This window comes from Palaemon carinicauda, chromosome 3 (assembly GCF_036898095.1).
Source record: "Palaemon carinicauda isolate YSFRI2023 chromosome 3, ASM3689809v2, whole genome shotgun sequence".
In the NCBI taxonomy this organism is placed as follows: Eukaryota; Metazoa; Arthropoda; class Malacostraca; order Decapoda; family Palaemonidae; genus Palaemon; species Palaemon carinicauda.
The window spans coordinates 167,949,787-167,965,614 of record NC_090727.1 but is presented as its reverse complement, the minus strand read 5'-3'; the positions used below and the strand labels follow the sequence as shown (position 1 = coordinate 167,965,614).

At 43.6% G+C, this 15,828-nt stretch overlaps 1 long non-coding RNA gene across 1 annotated transcript in view; it reads left to right on the top strand.

Annotated features, from left to right (window-relative positions):
- The first annotated feature begins 1,656 nt into the window (after positions 1–1,656).
- The window catches only part of LOC137638756 (uncharacterized), a 28,698-nt gene continuing 14,526 nt past the window's right edge, over positions 1,657–15,828 (top strand). The window contains exon 1 of the long non-coding RNA XR_011044186.1: positions 1,657–1,781. This is a non-coding gene — a long non-coding RNA (uncharacterized lncRNA). The remainder of the gene's footprint in view (positions 1,782–15,828) is intronic.

Below are 15,828 nucleotides of genomic sequence, written 5' to 3'. Positions count from 1 at the left end.
TCTATCTATCTATCTATCTATCTATCTATCTATCTATATATATATATATATATATATATATATATATATATATATATATATATATATATATATATATATATGTGTGTGTGTGTGTGTGTGTGTGTGTGTGTGTGTGTGTGTGTGTGACATTCCTCCCAGCCAGCTGTCATCTTGAGACCGCACGTTCCTGCGATTTGTCTTTAATATTATTATTATTATTATTATTATTATTATTATTACTATCCAAGCTACAACCCTAGTTGGAAAAGCAAGATGCTATAAGCCCAGGGGCTCCAACAAGGAAAAATAGCCCAGTGAGGAAAGGAAATAAGGAAATAAATAAATGAAGAGAACAAATTAACAATAAATCATTCTAAAATAAGAAACAACGTCAAAACAGACATGTCATATAATAAACTATCAACAACATCAAAAACAAATAAGTCATAAATAAACTATAAAAAGACTATGTCCGCCTGGTCAACAAAAAAGCATTTGCTCCAACTTTGAACTTTTGAAGTTCTACTGATTCAACCACCCGATTAGGAAGATCATTCCACAACTTGGTCACAGCTGGAATAAAACTTCTAGAGTACTGCGTAGTATTGAGCCTCGTGATGGAGAAGGCCTGGCTATTAGAATTAACTGCCTGCCTGGTATTACGAACAGGATAGAATTGTCCAGGGAGATCTGAATGTAAAGGATGGTCAGAGTTATGAAAAATCTTATGCAACATGCATAATGAACTAATTGAACGACGGTGCCAGAGATTAATATCTAGATCAGGAATAAGAAATTTAATAGACCGTAAGTTTCTGTCCAACAAATTAAGATGAGAATCAGCAGCTGAAGACCAGACAGGAGAACAATACTCAAAACAAGGTAGAATGAAAGAATTAAAACACTTCTTCAGAATAGATTGATATATATATATATATATATATATATATATATATATATATATATATATATATATATATATATATATATATATATATATATATATATATATATATGTGTGTGTGTGTGTGTGTGTGTGTGTGTGTGCGTGTGTGTGTGTGTGTAAATGTATGAATTATTCATAGGGTATTTATGTATTTTGTTTGCTTGCATAAAAAGAAAACGAAAAAGTCCAGGGTGGAAAAAAAGTCAGAAAAGTAGTTCATGGTATTTCCTCCATCCTATCCTAAAACCAGTAGAGTTAAGGATGAATTTAATATATCAACTTTTGCTCTATATTTATTTCATGGTATTCAAAATATAGACAAGATTAAATAATAGTTTAATAAGAAAAAAATATTGTTTTCACGTTCCAATATTCTTACCCGTGACTACCAAATGTATTGTTCCACCGTCAGTTTTGTCTCATATTGTTTAACAGTGTTGCCACATTTAGGAATTTATCCCTAGATTTGGGGAATTATCTGTACAAATCTCTATGAAGAAGAAACGATGATGAGTAAACCTTTATATATTTGCAATTAGTTTACTTGCTCTTTTATAAAGTATAGTGAATGATTTCTATATTTGTAAAGCCTGCATGATCAGATGGAAATATATTTGTGGAAATGCAGTTTTTTGGGGGTTGTTTTGGGTATTTTTCATTGAGTTTTGGGGATTTTTTTTTCATTGAGTTTTTAGACTACTCCTTCTGGCAACACTGTTGTGTAATGGAAGACGGTAGACGGAAGTGACGGTCTCGTTGAACAAGTGGAACTGAAATACTCTCTTCGCATTATCAACGACAATTTCTGTAATTAAACGTCTGATTTTTTTCCAAGGTTAGTACCATTAATTTTATATTGTCATTTAAGGTGCAATTAGAATTATTCTCAAATAAAATATTGATAGATAATAATTCGCATTGTTACTTTGCCTACTCCCTTTTGAGTAGGTAGCCTTGCAAGGCCAAGCGGTTTTTTTCCTAGTCCTACAGTATGTACTGGCTAGGTGTAATTCTATTATGTAATTATAAGTTTTCATTAATTTCTAGCGGAACTGGTATTATCTATAAGAAATGGACGAGTAGCTTACTGGCTAATCATGAACAGTCAGGACATTGAAACTCACATAGTTGAATAGATCTCTGTATGTGCACTATTTTGAATACCATATACAACTGGAGGAAACCTCAATTAACGAAATTATAGATTTTTATTTACAAGACCAAGCTCTCCATTTACTCCAAAATTATGCAGTCCTCCAGTTCTCCCCTTCTTGTACAGTAATTAAGAGCATCTTTAAATGCTGGGAAAGCAAAAAAAAGCAAGGGGGAGGGTTTATAAGAAAAAACTAGTTAGGTTTCCACACTAGGAAATTCTTTATCTTAGCTCCGCCACTAATCATTTTGAATATTTTTCTGATTAATTACGTAGTGCTTTATTTAAAGCTCACCTGTATTTTTACCCTATTTGTTAACCTTTCCAATCTTGGGTGACCCCCCAGTGAAAAACCTGATTTATTGGGTGGGGAATGAATTAAAGCATCTGTTTTAACATACAAATTGTGGCACATTTAGAATTAGCAATAAACAAAGCCACCAGCTAACCTAAACAAAACACCTAACCTAACCTAACCTAACCTAGTAGCTGTATTCTTACCTAGCTGGCGAAGCCCCCCTCTTACGCATTACACAGCCATTATTAAATGTAAGGCAGCCTGAAATCCTTTGTGTACCTTCTTAGTTTGGAGAGTAAAGGTGAGCTGCAACTTTGACCCGATACCCAATGCACAATAACCTCACGAGTGAATGAGCACCAATCAAAGTTTTGTGAGAAATTCTTGATTCTATTTTCAACAAATTTATAACCAAATTTAAGACCAATATAAATTTAAATATATACCAGTAATAAATTAGATTCCGTATATAAATGACTTTTCAAACCAAGTTCCCTTTAAAATGGATATGTAATAACACCTTTTTTCACTTCTTGTTTGTCAATAAAACATCCATTCTGTCACACCGAAATGCTTTTTTAGTAATATCAAGTCAGCACCTAGAACCACAGGTGGGGCTAATAGCGTAATTTTTACTATTAGTAACACTGATCTTGGCAGTAATTTATTCTTTCGATGTTACCACAATAATGTAAAACAAAATATATATAATTTAAATAACAATTGAGACCAGAACTTGGAAGAAAATCCATAGAAATTGATGTCAAAGTAGATGGTAAACGAGAAACCGCACCAGAAGTTAAAGGTTCACTCGCCTCCATTGCTCTCAAAAGACTGAAAAAATATCGGTGGAAATTGTGTTAAGTTTTGAAAAGCGTTCAGTTTCCTAGCAAAACTATCACATGGTGGAGTATTCAAGTAACATGATTCTAGTTTTGTTAAAATGCTAGTCCCAAGTAAAATGTGGATAATCATCAATGATTAAAAGCTATGACATTTGGACGACGTCTTGCTACGTAGAATACAATCGATGATGTAATAATGACATAATCTGTGTTTTTAACATACAAACAAACAAATGAGAACTCAGTCTGAAGAGGAATCTAAGAGTTACAAAGTCGAGGGATTTTGTTTTTTAGGCGAGTAATTTTGATTTTTGAACCACCTCTAGACCAAGCGCCACTTAGATTTATATATCAGATGAAACCTTGGACTTTCCCCCTTTTAGTGAAAGCACTTGTATTTGATAACTTGATGGCGGAGCTATTGTATGAAATTACCAAACACAAGTTTGTCATGCCAGCGTACATTTGGTATAAATTCAAAATATATATTAAGTTAAAAATTTAGTAATAGTCCATAAAATATACAATTCACAAATAGTGACACTGAGTATATTTTAATTTAGTATATATTTTGCATATACACTATATCAAATGTACGCTGACATCGCGAACCTCTGTTTATATATGCTGGCATCACAATCTTCTGTTTGGTTGACGATGTCCGTTCCAGTTCGTTTAGTAAGGAAACTGAGCTAATTTTTTTCATAACTCCTCACACCTTGCTCAACATATCTGGCAATTGTTTTGCTTTCTCAGTATTTAAAGAACCTAATTACTGTACAAGAAGAGGAGAGCTGTAGGACTCCATAATTAGGGTGTAAATGGAGAGCGTTGTCTTGTAAATATACCGTTTTTCAATATTAATCTTACCCGGTGATCATGTAGCTGCAGCTCTGCTGCCCGACAGAAAAAACCTACGGGCGGGATACGCCAGCGATCGCTATACAGGTGGGGGTGTACAACAACAGCGCCATCTGTCGAGTAGGTACTCCAGTACTTCTTGTCAACAAAGAACCAATTTTCTCTCTGTCGTGCCACCGGCAAGACCTACTTGATACGCTGTTGTTTCTGGAGTTGATTTTTACGCTATTTGGTGATGTATTCTCTCTAGATATTAGCTTTCGCTGTACAGGAGTTATCATCAATACCTTATCAACCTTTATTGATTAGATTTTGGATTATTTGTTGACGACTTGGATAGATTTTGGATTTCCCCCTTTGACTAATTCAAGATGTCTGACCCTACTCAAGTCCCCAAGTACAGGCAGTGTAGCGCTAGGGACTGTTCTAGGCGTCTTCCGAAGGCCTCTATAGATCCTCACACCGTTTGTTCCAATTGTAGGGGTAAAGCCTGTCAATTGGAAGATCGATGTGAGGAATGCGCTGGGCTTTCGGAATTCGATTTTCAAGAATTCCTTAAGAATGCACGTAGGCTAGAGAAGGATAGGATCAGGAGGAGTTCGTCTCGCTCTTTTGATTTTTCCTCTCCCCATGCCCCACAACCTATTCCTTCCCCTGTAGTGGTTACACCCGACCCTTCTACTAGCTCTCAGCAACCCTCGATGGCGGACATGATGCGTGCCATTCAGGCTCTTGGTGACAGAGTTGAGTCATTAGCGAATGACCGCAATCAACTCTTGGCCGACGTCAAAGAGTTGAAGGAAAAAAGTGCAGTGGGAAGTGTAGTGAGTGCAAGTGCTGTGAAAAGTGTCAGTGTTACGCATGAGGGTGCATCTGTTCGTGCCAGTCGTCCTCCCAGTCCGGGACCTCTTGCAAGCTCCCAAGCCCAGGGGAGAAGCAATGTCGAAGGACCAAAGGGTTCGACAGGCCTTGATCAGCGTTCAGATGTACCCTCAGTGGTTGCGGACGTATCTTGCAGAGATCGTCCCATCCACAAACAGACGAGTGAGCCCATTCATTCCTCGTCTGCGGAAGAAGTTTCTCGTCAGAAACGCTGGACCAAGGTCTCACGACCTCTCAAGCGCAAGGTCCCTTCCGAGCGAGTCCAACGGCCCAGGTGTAGCCACTGGGTCAGTTCGGACTCGCCGCAGTCTTCCGAAGACTGCACACCTCCCAAGAGAGGTAGAGTGGTTCCGCAGCAGGCAATCACTCCGTCTGTTGCCGCACCAACCGCTGTAGACCCTAAGTGGTCTTTGCTGCAGTCTATGCAGACTCAGCTAGCTTCCTTCATGCAGGAGTATCGTGCTGAGAAGGTTGACGCTGCACCCGTTAACCTACAACCTGCCACGGTTGTGCGCTCAGCAGACACTGCGGCTGCCTGCTCCCACACTCCGGTTGTGAGAGCTCCACCACCGATGCGCAGTCGACCCTGCCAGACGCATGTTGACGTTAGCCGACGTGCGGCACCCTCCGTTGACATGCGTGAGCTACCGCATCAGCAGTGGGAAGGTGCTGTCAAGCTGCCGTGTTTTGACGCAATGCGGCAGTCTCCGCAACCTACGGCAGTCCCCACCACGCACCACCACTCCGCTTTTGTTGTTGCCAGCTCTCAGACTGACCAGCAGCGGCATGATGTTGGATCCAGTGCAGCTACGCATGCACCCGTGCTGCCGGATTCAGCCGTTCAGCTTTCTTCTCCTCCTTTGCCGCTTCCTCCTCAGCATTCGGATGAAGGAATCTCTGATGACGACGAAGCTGCGCATTTGGACGATCAACACTCCGACATAGAGGAACCCAAGACTACGCCTCCCTCCTTAGACTTTAGGAAAGTCTTTGCCCTGTTTAAGGAGTTGTATCCGGACCAGTTTGTGTCTGCAGCCCCACGCTCACCTCCCTCTGAGTTAGGCATGCAGTCAGCAGCTCCTGCCTTTACGAAGCTCGTACTCGCGCGCTCATCCAAGAGAGCTTTAAGGGTACTGGGAGAGTGGTTGCAGGCCAAGAAGCAACTTGGGAAGACATCCTTCATCTTTCCACCGACCAAGCTTGCTTCCAAATCTAGCGTCTGGTATGCCACGGGAGAAGATCTCGGCTTGGGAGTTCCTGCCTCTGCCCAGGGCGACTTCTCAAGTCTGGTAGACTCTCCCCGCAGACTGGCTATGAGACGCTCCAAGATTTGCTGGACCTTTTCGGACATGGACCATCTTTTGAAGGGAGTTTTCCGTGCGTTTGAGATCTTCAACTTTCTGGAATGGTGTTTGGGAGCGTTGAGCAGAAAGACCTCCCCTTCGGATAAGGACTCTGCCATGCTCATCATGTCATGCATGGACAAAGCCATTCGGGATGGGTCTGGCGAGCTTGCGGCTTCTTTCGTGTCGGGAGTTCTTAAGAAGCGAGATCACCTTTGCTCCTTCTTGTCGGCGGGGATCACACCATGTCAGAAGTCAGAGCTGATGTTTGCTCCGCTATCCAAGTGTCTCTTTCCTGAAGAGCTGATCAAGGGGATTGCCGCCTCGTTGATCCAGAAAGATACCCATGACCTGGTGGCGTCATCCGCACGTAAAGTCACAGCTTTACCTTCCGTGCCTAGACCTAGGATGGACACACCAGCGTCTAGGTTCATTCCGCCCTTTCGTGGCAGAACCTCCAGCAGAGGAGGTACCCGTGCCGATAGTCAACGTGGCAAAAAGAAGAAGGGTTCCAAGTCCTCAAAAGGCAGAGTCTGACTGCCATCTTCTCCAGACAGCAGTGGGAGCCAGGCTCAAGAACTACTGGCAGGCTTGGGAGAACAGGGGTGCAGACGCACAGTCTGTGAAGTTGCTCAGAGAGGGGTACAGGATTCCATTCTTGCGCAAGCCCCCTCTAGCAACAACTCCCATCGACCTCTCTCCCAGGTACAGAGAGGAGGACAAGAGGCTAGCTTTACAGCAAGAGGTGTCTCTCTTGCTACAAAAGGGAGCGGTAGTCATAGTCCGGGACCATCAATCCCCGGGCTTCTACAACCGTCTCTTCTTAGTAGCGAAGAAGACAGGAGGGTGGAGACCGGTGCTAGACGTCAGTGCTCTAAATGTCTTTGTCACCAAGCAGACTTTCACCATGGAGACGACGAAGTCGGTGCTAGCATCGGTCAGGAAGGAAGACTGGATGGTCTCGTTAGACCTAAAGGACGCGTACTTTCACGTCCCCATCCACCCAGATTCCCAACCTTTCCTAAGGTTTGTCTTTGGGAAGGTGGTTTACCAGTTCCAAGCCCTGTGCTTTGGCCTAAGCACGGCACCTCTAGTGTTTACCAAACTGATGAGGAATATTGCCAAATAACTGCATTTAGCAGACATCAGAGCCTCCCTCTATTTGGACGACTGGCTTTTAAGAGCTGCGTCAAGTCGTCGCTGTCTGGAGAATCTCAAATGGACTATGGATCTGACCAAGGAATTGGGTCTCCTGGTCAATATAGAAAAGTCCCAACTCGTTCCATCCCAAACTATAGTCTATCTAGGTATGGAGATTCAGAGTCAAGCTTTTCGGGCTTTTCCATCGGCCCCCAGAATCAGTCAAGCCCAAGAATGCATCCAGAGCATGCTGAAAAGGAACCGATGTTCAGTCAGACAGTGGATGAGTCTAATAGGGACGCTTTCATCGCTGGACCAGTTCATCGCGTTAGGGAGACTCCACCTCCGACCCCTTCAGTATCACCTAGCTGCTCACTGGAGAAAGGACATGATGCTAGAAGCGGTCTCAGTTCCTATATCCGAAGAGATGAAGTCTGCACTGACTTGGTGGAAGAACAGCATTCTTCTCAAGGAAGGTCTACCACTGGCTGTTCAGACCCCCGACCACCTTCTCTTCTCGGACGCATCGGACACGGGCTGGGGTGCGACACTGGACGGTCGGGAATGCTCGGGCACGTGGAATCCGGATCAAAAAGCACTACTGTACACATCAACTGCAAGGAGCTACTGGCAGTTCATCTGGCCTTGAGAAGCTTCAAGTCCCTCCTTCTAGGCAAGGTGGTGGAGGTGAACTCCGACAACACTACAGCCTTGGCGTACATCTCCAAGCAAGGAGGGACTCATTCGAGGACGTTGTTCGAGATCGCAAGGGACCTCCTCACCTGGTCAAGAGATCGAAAGATATCGCTTGTAACGAGGTTCATTCAAGGCGACATGAATGTCATGGCAGACCGCCTCAGCCGGAAGGGTCAGATCATCCCTACAGAATGGACCCTTCACAAGAATGTTTGCAACAGACTGGGCCCTGTGGGGTCAGCCCACCATAGATCTGTTCGCTACCTCGATGACCAAGAGGCTCCCAAATTATTGCTCACCGATTCCGGACCCAGCAGCAGTTCACGTAGATGCCTTTCTTCTGGATTGGTCCCATCTAGACCTTTATGCGTTCCCCCGTTCAAGATTGTCAACAAGGTACTGCAGAAGTTCGCCTCTCACGAAGGGACAAGGTTGACGTTGGTTGCTCCCCTCTGGCCCGCGAGAGAATGGTTCACCGAGGTACTGCAATGGCTAGTAGACGTTCCCAGGACTCTTCCTGTAAGAGTGGACCTTCTGCGTCAGCCGCACGTAAAGAAGGTACACCCAAGCCTCCACGCTCTTCGTCTGACTGCCTTCAGACTATCGAAAGACTCTCAAGAGCTAGAGGCTTTTCGAAGGAGGCAGCCAGAGCGATTGCCAGAGCAAGGAGGACATCCACTCTCAAGGTCTACCAGTCAAAATGGGAAGTCTTCCGAAGCTGGTGCAAGGCGAATTCAATATCCTCAACCAGTACCTCTGTAACGCAGATAGCTGACTTCCTTTTACACCTAAGGAGGGTAAGATCCCTATCAGCTCCTACGATCAAAGGTTACAGAAGCATGTTGGCAGCAGTCTTCCGCCACAGAGGCTTAGATCTTTCCAACAACAAAGATCTACAGGACCTCCTTAAGTCTTTTGAGACCTCAAAGGAGCGTCGGTTAGCCACACCAGGTTGGAACTTAGACGTGGTTTTAAGGTTCCTGATGTCAGCAAGGTTCGAACCGCTTCAATCAGCCTCTTTTAAAGATCTCACTTTGAAGACACTTTTCCTCGTTTGCTTAGCAACAGCTAAAAGAGTCAGTGAGATACACGCCTTCAGCAGGAACATAGGATTTACATCTGAAACGGCTACATGTTCCTTACAGCTTGGTTTTTTAGCTAAAAACGAACTCCCTTCTCGTCCTTGGCCCAAATCGTTCGAGATTCCAAGTCTGTCCAGTTTGGTTGGAAACGAACAAGAGAGAGTACTATGCCCAGTAAGAGCTCTTAAGTACTATTTAAGACGTACGAAGCCATTACGAGGACAATCAGAAGCTTTATGGTGTTCTATTAAGAAACCTGCTTTACCGATGTCGAAGAACGCAGTTTCTTATTACATCAGACTTTTGATTAGAGAAGCCCATTCTCATCTGAATGAGGAAGACCATGCTTTGCTGAAGGTAAGGACACATGAAGTTAGAGCTGTCGCTACTTCAGTGGCCTTCAAACAAAACAGATCTCTGCAGAGTGTAATGGATGCAACCTATTGGAGAAGCAAGTCAGTGTTCGCATCATTTTACCTTAAAGATGTCCAGTCTCTTTACGAGAACTGCTACACCCTGGGACCATTCGTAGCAGCGAGTGCAGTAGTAGGTGAGGGCTCAACCACTACATTCCCATAATCCCATAACCTTTTTTAATCTTTCTCTTGAAATGCTTTTTATTGTTGTTTTTGGGTTGTACGGAAGGCTAAGAAGCCTTTCGCATCCTGGTTGATTTGGCGGGTGGTCAAATTCTTTCTTGAGAAGCGCCTAGATTAGAGGTTGTGATGAGGTCCTTTAGTATGGGTTGCAGCCCTTCATACTTCAGCACCTAGGAGTCGCTCAGCATCCTAAGAGGATCGCGAGGCTCAGTAAGGAAGACGTACTTAAAAAGGCAGAGTAATGGTTCAAGTCGACTTCCTTACCAGGTACTTATTAATTTCATGTCTGTTATTTTGAATAACTGCTAAAATGAAATACGGGATACTTAGCTTCTAATGTTAACATGTATGCTGGTCTCCACCCACCCCCCTGGGTGTGAATCAGCTACATGATCACCGGGTAAGATTAATATTGAAAAATGTTATTTTCCTTAGTAAAATAAATTTTTGAATATACTTACCCGGTGATCATGAATTAAAGGACCCTCCCTTCCTCCCCATAGAGACCCAGTGGACCGAGGAGAAAATTGGTTCTTTGTTGACAAGAAGTACTGGAGTACCTACTCGACAGATGGCGCTGTTGTTGTACACCCCCACCTGTATAGCGATCGCTGGCGTATCCCGCCCGTAGGTTTTTTCTGTCGGGCAGCAGAGCTGCAGCTACATGATCACCGGGTAAGTATATTCAAAAATTTATTTTACTAAGGAAAATAACATTTTGAATAGGCTTACCATATACTACTAATGGCAACCTTTATTAACCTAGTTACATATTTTGCTAGAGAGATAGAATGGTGCAATTAACGGTTGGTAGAAAATAAGATTGCTGTTTGGTGTATTTTGGGCGCGTTGAACGTATTTGATAATGGCTCTTGGCGGAAATCCATAGCTTTTGAGTTATGGTGGGTCGACTACCATAACTGAAAAGTTGTAGCATTGCGGGCGGGTATTTAGATACACAATTAGATGGTACGCGGTATATATTCCAGTGTTTTGAATGTTATTGATGGTATTGTTGGTACCATCGCACATGGAGATATATCTCGGTTTGGAAAGAACAGTTAACTCGTCAATGCCGAATCACACTCACAGTATGTTGTATTATCAAATTTAAGGATGGATTATGAAGATCTAAAGCTGGATATCAAACCCCATCTAAACTTTGGTTATTGTATTAGAATGATTTTTAATAGAGACTTTGTGAATTTTCGGAAAAGAAGTTACTGGCCATAACGTCCATTAATTGTGGAAAATGCATAAAATACTTGGAACGTCAATTTAATCCTAACCATTGCAATTTTTTAAATGTTTTAGATTTGGGCATCCTAAAGTTTGCAAAAAAGATAAAAACAAAATGTGTAACTTTTCTCCTAACCCTACCATATAGAATGTATACTTGAAGCCAGGTGTTTAAACTGCAATTTGAATTATAGATCTAGTGACAGGAGCTGCCAGCAATAAGTTAGAAGAGGCTATTGAATAAATCAACAAGTTATGCAAAGGCATTGAAATCAGGAGGAAAAAATGCAGTTGGAGACATACAACCCACCTTTTTAAATATTTAACTTAGCCGGTGAATATATAATAGCTGCTACTCTGCGGCTCGACAGAAAAAACACTCAAAAACTCGCGAGCGATCGCTATGAAGGTTGCGGGTGTGCCCACCAGCGCCACTATCGGCCAGATACCACTCTTGCATGTAAACAAACCCTTCAATTCTTCTCTGTCGACGTTGACGACAAGACATATCAATACTCGCTGTAGAACCTGGAGTTTTCTCAACATATCTGGTGAAGTACTTCATTTTGGTTTGAGCTTTCGCAATGCAGGTGTTTTATCTTCATCTTAAATCTTGAACTCGTTTTTGGATAGATTTAATTTTTGATGACAAGAGAGAGAGTATGGACTTTCTTTGACTTTTAAATGGCCGACTCTTCCCTTAGACGGAAGTGTGTTTTAGGCTTTTAGCAATTATCTTATCACGTTATAAATTAATTATAGATTTTCCTCTATATATTTTATATCTCAACCGCCTTTATTAGGCCTCTTCGATTAGCTTTCCATTTATAATAAACATCAAAATAAATTTTAATGATTTGTTTATATGCGACCTTTCCTGAGAGTAGGCGGTCCTAACTTGGAAACCGAAGTTAAACAACGTTGAGCCCTTTTCAATCGTAAATCACTTTTACAGAGCTAATGATTTAAAACTTATTAAATGAAATATTTTTAGTAAATATTTTATGATAGTTTTTTTCTTTGAATAGTCTTCGTACTGTTTCAAAGATGAACTAACGTTTAGTTTATTTATGCTACGCAGTTTGCGCTCTATCGTTACGATAGAGAGAGAGAGTATCACGGTTTCACTTTGCAGAAAGATTAAATCGATTCTGACGTTTTGTTCTTTTTTCTTTCAAAGCTTAAATGTTTTAAAGACTATTTTAAAGGAACTTTTAATTGAAAAACCTTTCAGTTTTTTCCTTTGGTCAAATAACCTGTTTATTGACGAAAGGTAAGTGGGCTCTTCTCTTCGGTGCGAAATCAAGAGAGAGAGAGAGAGAGAGAGAGAGAGAGAGAGAGAGAGAGAGAGAGAGAGAGAGAGAGAGAGAGAGAGAGAGAGAGATAGAGACGGAGAGATAGAGACGGAGAGAGAGAGAGGAGAGATAGAGACGGAGAGAGAGAGAGGAGAGAGAACGTTCCGATCTTTATCTCGTCCCAAGCGAGTAACGTTGTTCTCGAGTTACTCTCGTCCCTAGTCTCTGTACGGGGAGAAAGGATAAAACGTTTTTAGTTTTTATTCTCGTCCCAAGGCACTGTACGGTGAGAGATTGAAAACGTAGTTTTGAATGAACTAGTGTTTAGTCTCTTCCCCAGCCACTGATTTTTTTTATCTTAAAATATGTTTACTGTTTTTTGCTGGTATTAATGTGCTTACATTATACGACTGATTTCGCAATTACAACCTTTTGATGAGGGTAGAATTGCGTGCTTCAGGTAGAAATCAGTTTTATTCATACCTAATGTGAATTGTTAAAAAATTCGATTTCAGTGAAATAAGTGCAAAACAGAAAATCGTAGTGATAAAGTGATATTGCGCAAAGTGTTATCAGTGTTGCGACCGAGGGTTCGTCTGTTCGTGCCTGTCGTTCGCCTAGTCCGGGACCTCTTGCAAGCTCCCAAGCCCAGGGGAGAAGTAATGTCGTACGACTTATGGGTTCGAGAGGCCTTGATCAGCGAACAGACGTTCCCTCTATGGTATCAGGTGTATCTTACCAAGATCACCCTTACCATAAGGCGAGAGAGACGATTTTCTCCTCGTCATCCGAAGGCTTTTCGCATAAGAAACCGTGGAACCAGGTTTCGAGGCCCTTTAAGCGAAAGTCAGTCCTTTCAGGACAGGTACAGCGTCCTGGTTTTAACTATTAGGACAGCTCTGACCCTATGCAGTCATCGGAAGACTGCTCGCCGCCTAAACAAAAGCGTAACACAGACTCTGAGAGTCTTTTTGTAGGCAAGGTTTTGCAGTCACAGACGTTACCCTCGTCTCTTACCGCAACCATTCCCGTTGATCCTAAATGGGTTGTACGGCAAGACATGCAGAATAAGCTTGCCTCCCTTATGGAAGACTATTCTGCCGATAAGTCCGTTGAGCCTAGCCGTTTATCTCATCGAGATCCTGGCCTTCAGCCACCCTAACGTTCCTTTGTGCGTCCTGTTGACGTTTGCGTAGCCAAGTCACGTCAGTCAGGTTGTTTAGAATCACACTCGATGCGGTCTCGTGTGGATTTTCAGCCACATTTGGACGTTAGGCCACTTGCTGATGCTCCTGTTGACGTTCAGGACGTTCGCCAACAATCGGAGTTGACTTGTTTTGACGCTGAGCGTCAACCTCCGCATTCTAGAGTTGTTTTGACTGCTCAGTCTAGGCGGTCAAAGCAGTCTCGAGTGGACGCTGTGCGTCCTCACGCACCTGTTGTTGTTGACAGTTCACAGACTGTCAAGCAGTTACATGACGTTGCGTCCTGGTCCGCTACTAATGCACCAGTGCGTGTGGACTCTGCTTGTAAAGCATTGCCACCACGGTAGGTCTCTCCCTTGCTTGAGACTCGGCTATTGTCGGACAAGGTTCCTTCAGATGAGGAAGTTGCTGTTCCCCCTCCTACTGATATTCCCTTGAGGACTCTGTCAGACGGAGAGGAGCCTAAAGCTGCTTAGCCCTCTATGGACTTTGAATAAATCATGCTGATTTTTAAGGATCTTTGTCCGGATCTTTTTGTAACTGCTGCTCCTCGTTCGCCTAAACGTCAGAGCTTACACTAGGCCTAGCTACTTCGAAGCTGTTGTTTTATAAGCTAGTGCTCTCTCGCTCTTCTAAGAGAGCTTTACGTTTGCTAGGCGATTGGTTTATCACCAGGAGGAGTTTGGGGGAGACAGCCTTTGCTTTCCCTTCTTTTAAGCTGGCTTATAGAGCGAGAGTCTGATATGACACGAGAGAAGTTCTCGGCTTGGGAGTTCCTGCCTCTGCCCAGATAGACTTCTCAAACCTCATAGACTCTCCCTGGCGCCTGGCCATGAGACGCTCCAAGATTTTACAGGTCGACTTCAGAGCTATTTTCGAGCCTTTGAAGTTTTGCTGTACAATTATGTCATGCATAAACAAGGCTTTCAGGGATGGCTCCAATGATCTGATAGCCACGTTCTCTGCAGGAACAAGTCCCTCAGGGATGGCTCCAATGATTTGGCAGCCATGTTCACTGCAGGAGTACGTAAGAGGCAAGTGCGCTCAATGTGTTCATTGTCAAGACAAACTTCACGATGAAGTCTACCAGGCTGTCTTGACAGCAGGATGGTCTCTCTCGACCTTCAGGAGGCATACTTCCACATTCCTATACACCCGGATTCCCAACCGTTTCTGAGGTTTGTTTACAGGAATGTGGGGTACCAGTTTCGAGCCCTGTGCTTTGGCCTCAGTCCTGCGCCTCTCGTGTTTACGAGGCTCATGAGGAATGTGGCAAAATCCCTCCATCTATCGGGGATCCGAGCCTCCCTGTACTTGGACGACTGGCTTCTCAGAGCATCGTCCAGTCTTCGCTGTCTGCAGGATCTACATTGGACGTTGAGTCTGGCCAGGGAGTTGGGACTTTTGGTCAACCTAAAAGTCCCAACTGATCCCATCCCAGATTATTCTATATTTGGGGATGGAGATTCGCAGTCAAGCCCTGCTCGAAGTCCAACTAATGCTAAAACGAAACGTTTATTCAGTCAGGAGTTGGAACAGTCTCGTAGGGACTCTCATCCCTGGAGCAGTTTGTCTCACTAGGGAGCCTACACCTTCTGCCTCTCCGGTTCCATCTAGCCTCTCACTGGAACTAGGACAAGACATTAGAGACGGTATCATTCCCAGTCTCCGAACCAGTAAAGGCATGCCTGAAATGGTGGGACAGCAATATCAGTCTGAGAGAGGGACTATCCCTAGCAGTCAAGAACCCAAACCACGTGTTGTCCTCAGACGCGTCGGATTTGGGTTGGGGTGCGACCCTGGACGGTCGGGAATGCTCGGGTCTGTGGACCTCAAGTCAGAAGAGCATGCACATCAACGGCAAGGAGCTATTAGCAGTCCACTTGGCCTTGATGATATTAGAAAGCTGCTTCGAAACTAAGTGGTAGAGGTCAACTCAGACAATACCACAACTTTGGCGTACATCTCCATACATCTCCAAGCAAGGAGGCACACACTCCTTCACGCTGCTCGAGATCGCAAGGGACCTTCTCTTATGGTCAAGAATTCGAGGCATCTCCCTGTTGATGAGATTCATCTAGGGGGACTTGAACGTCTTGGCAGACTGTCTCAGTCGGAGGGGTCAGGTGATACCCACGGAATGGACCCTCCACAAGGACGTGGGCAAGAGTCTTTGGGCTACTTGGGGTCAACCCACCATAGACCTGTTTGCCTCCTCGTTGACCAAAAGGTTACCAATCTATT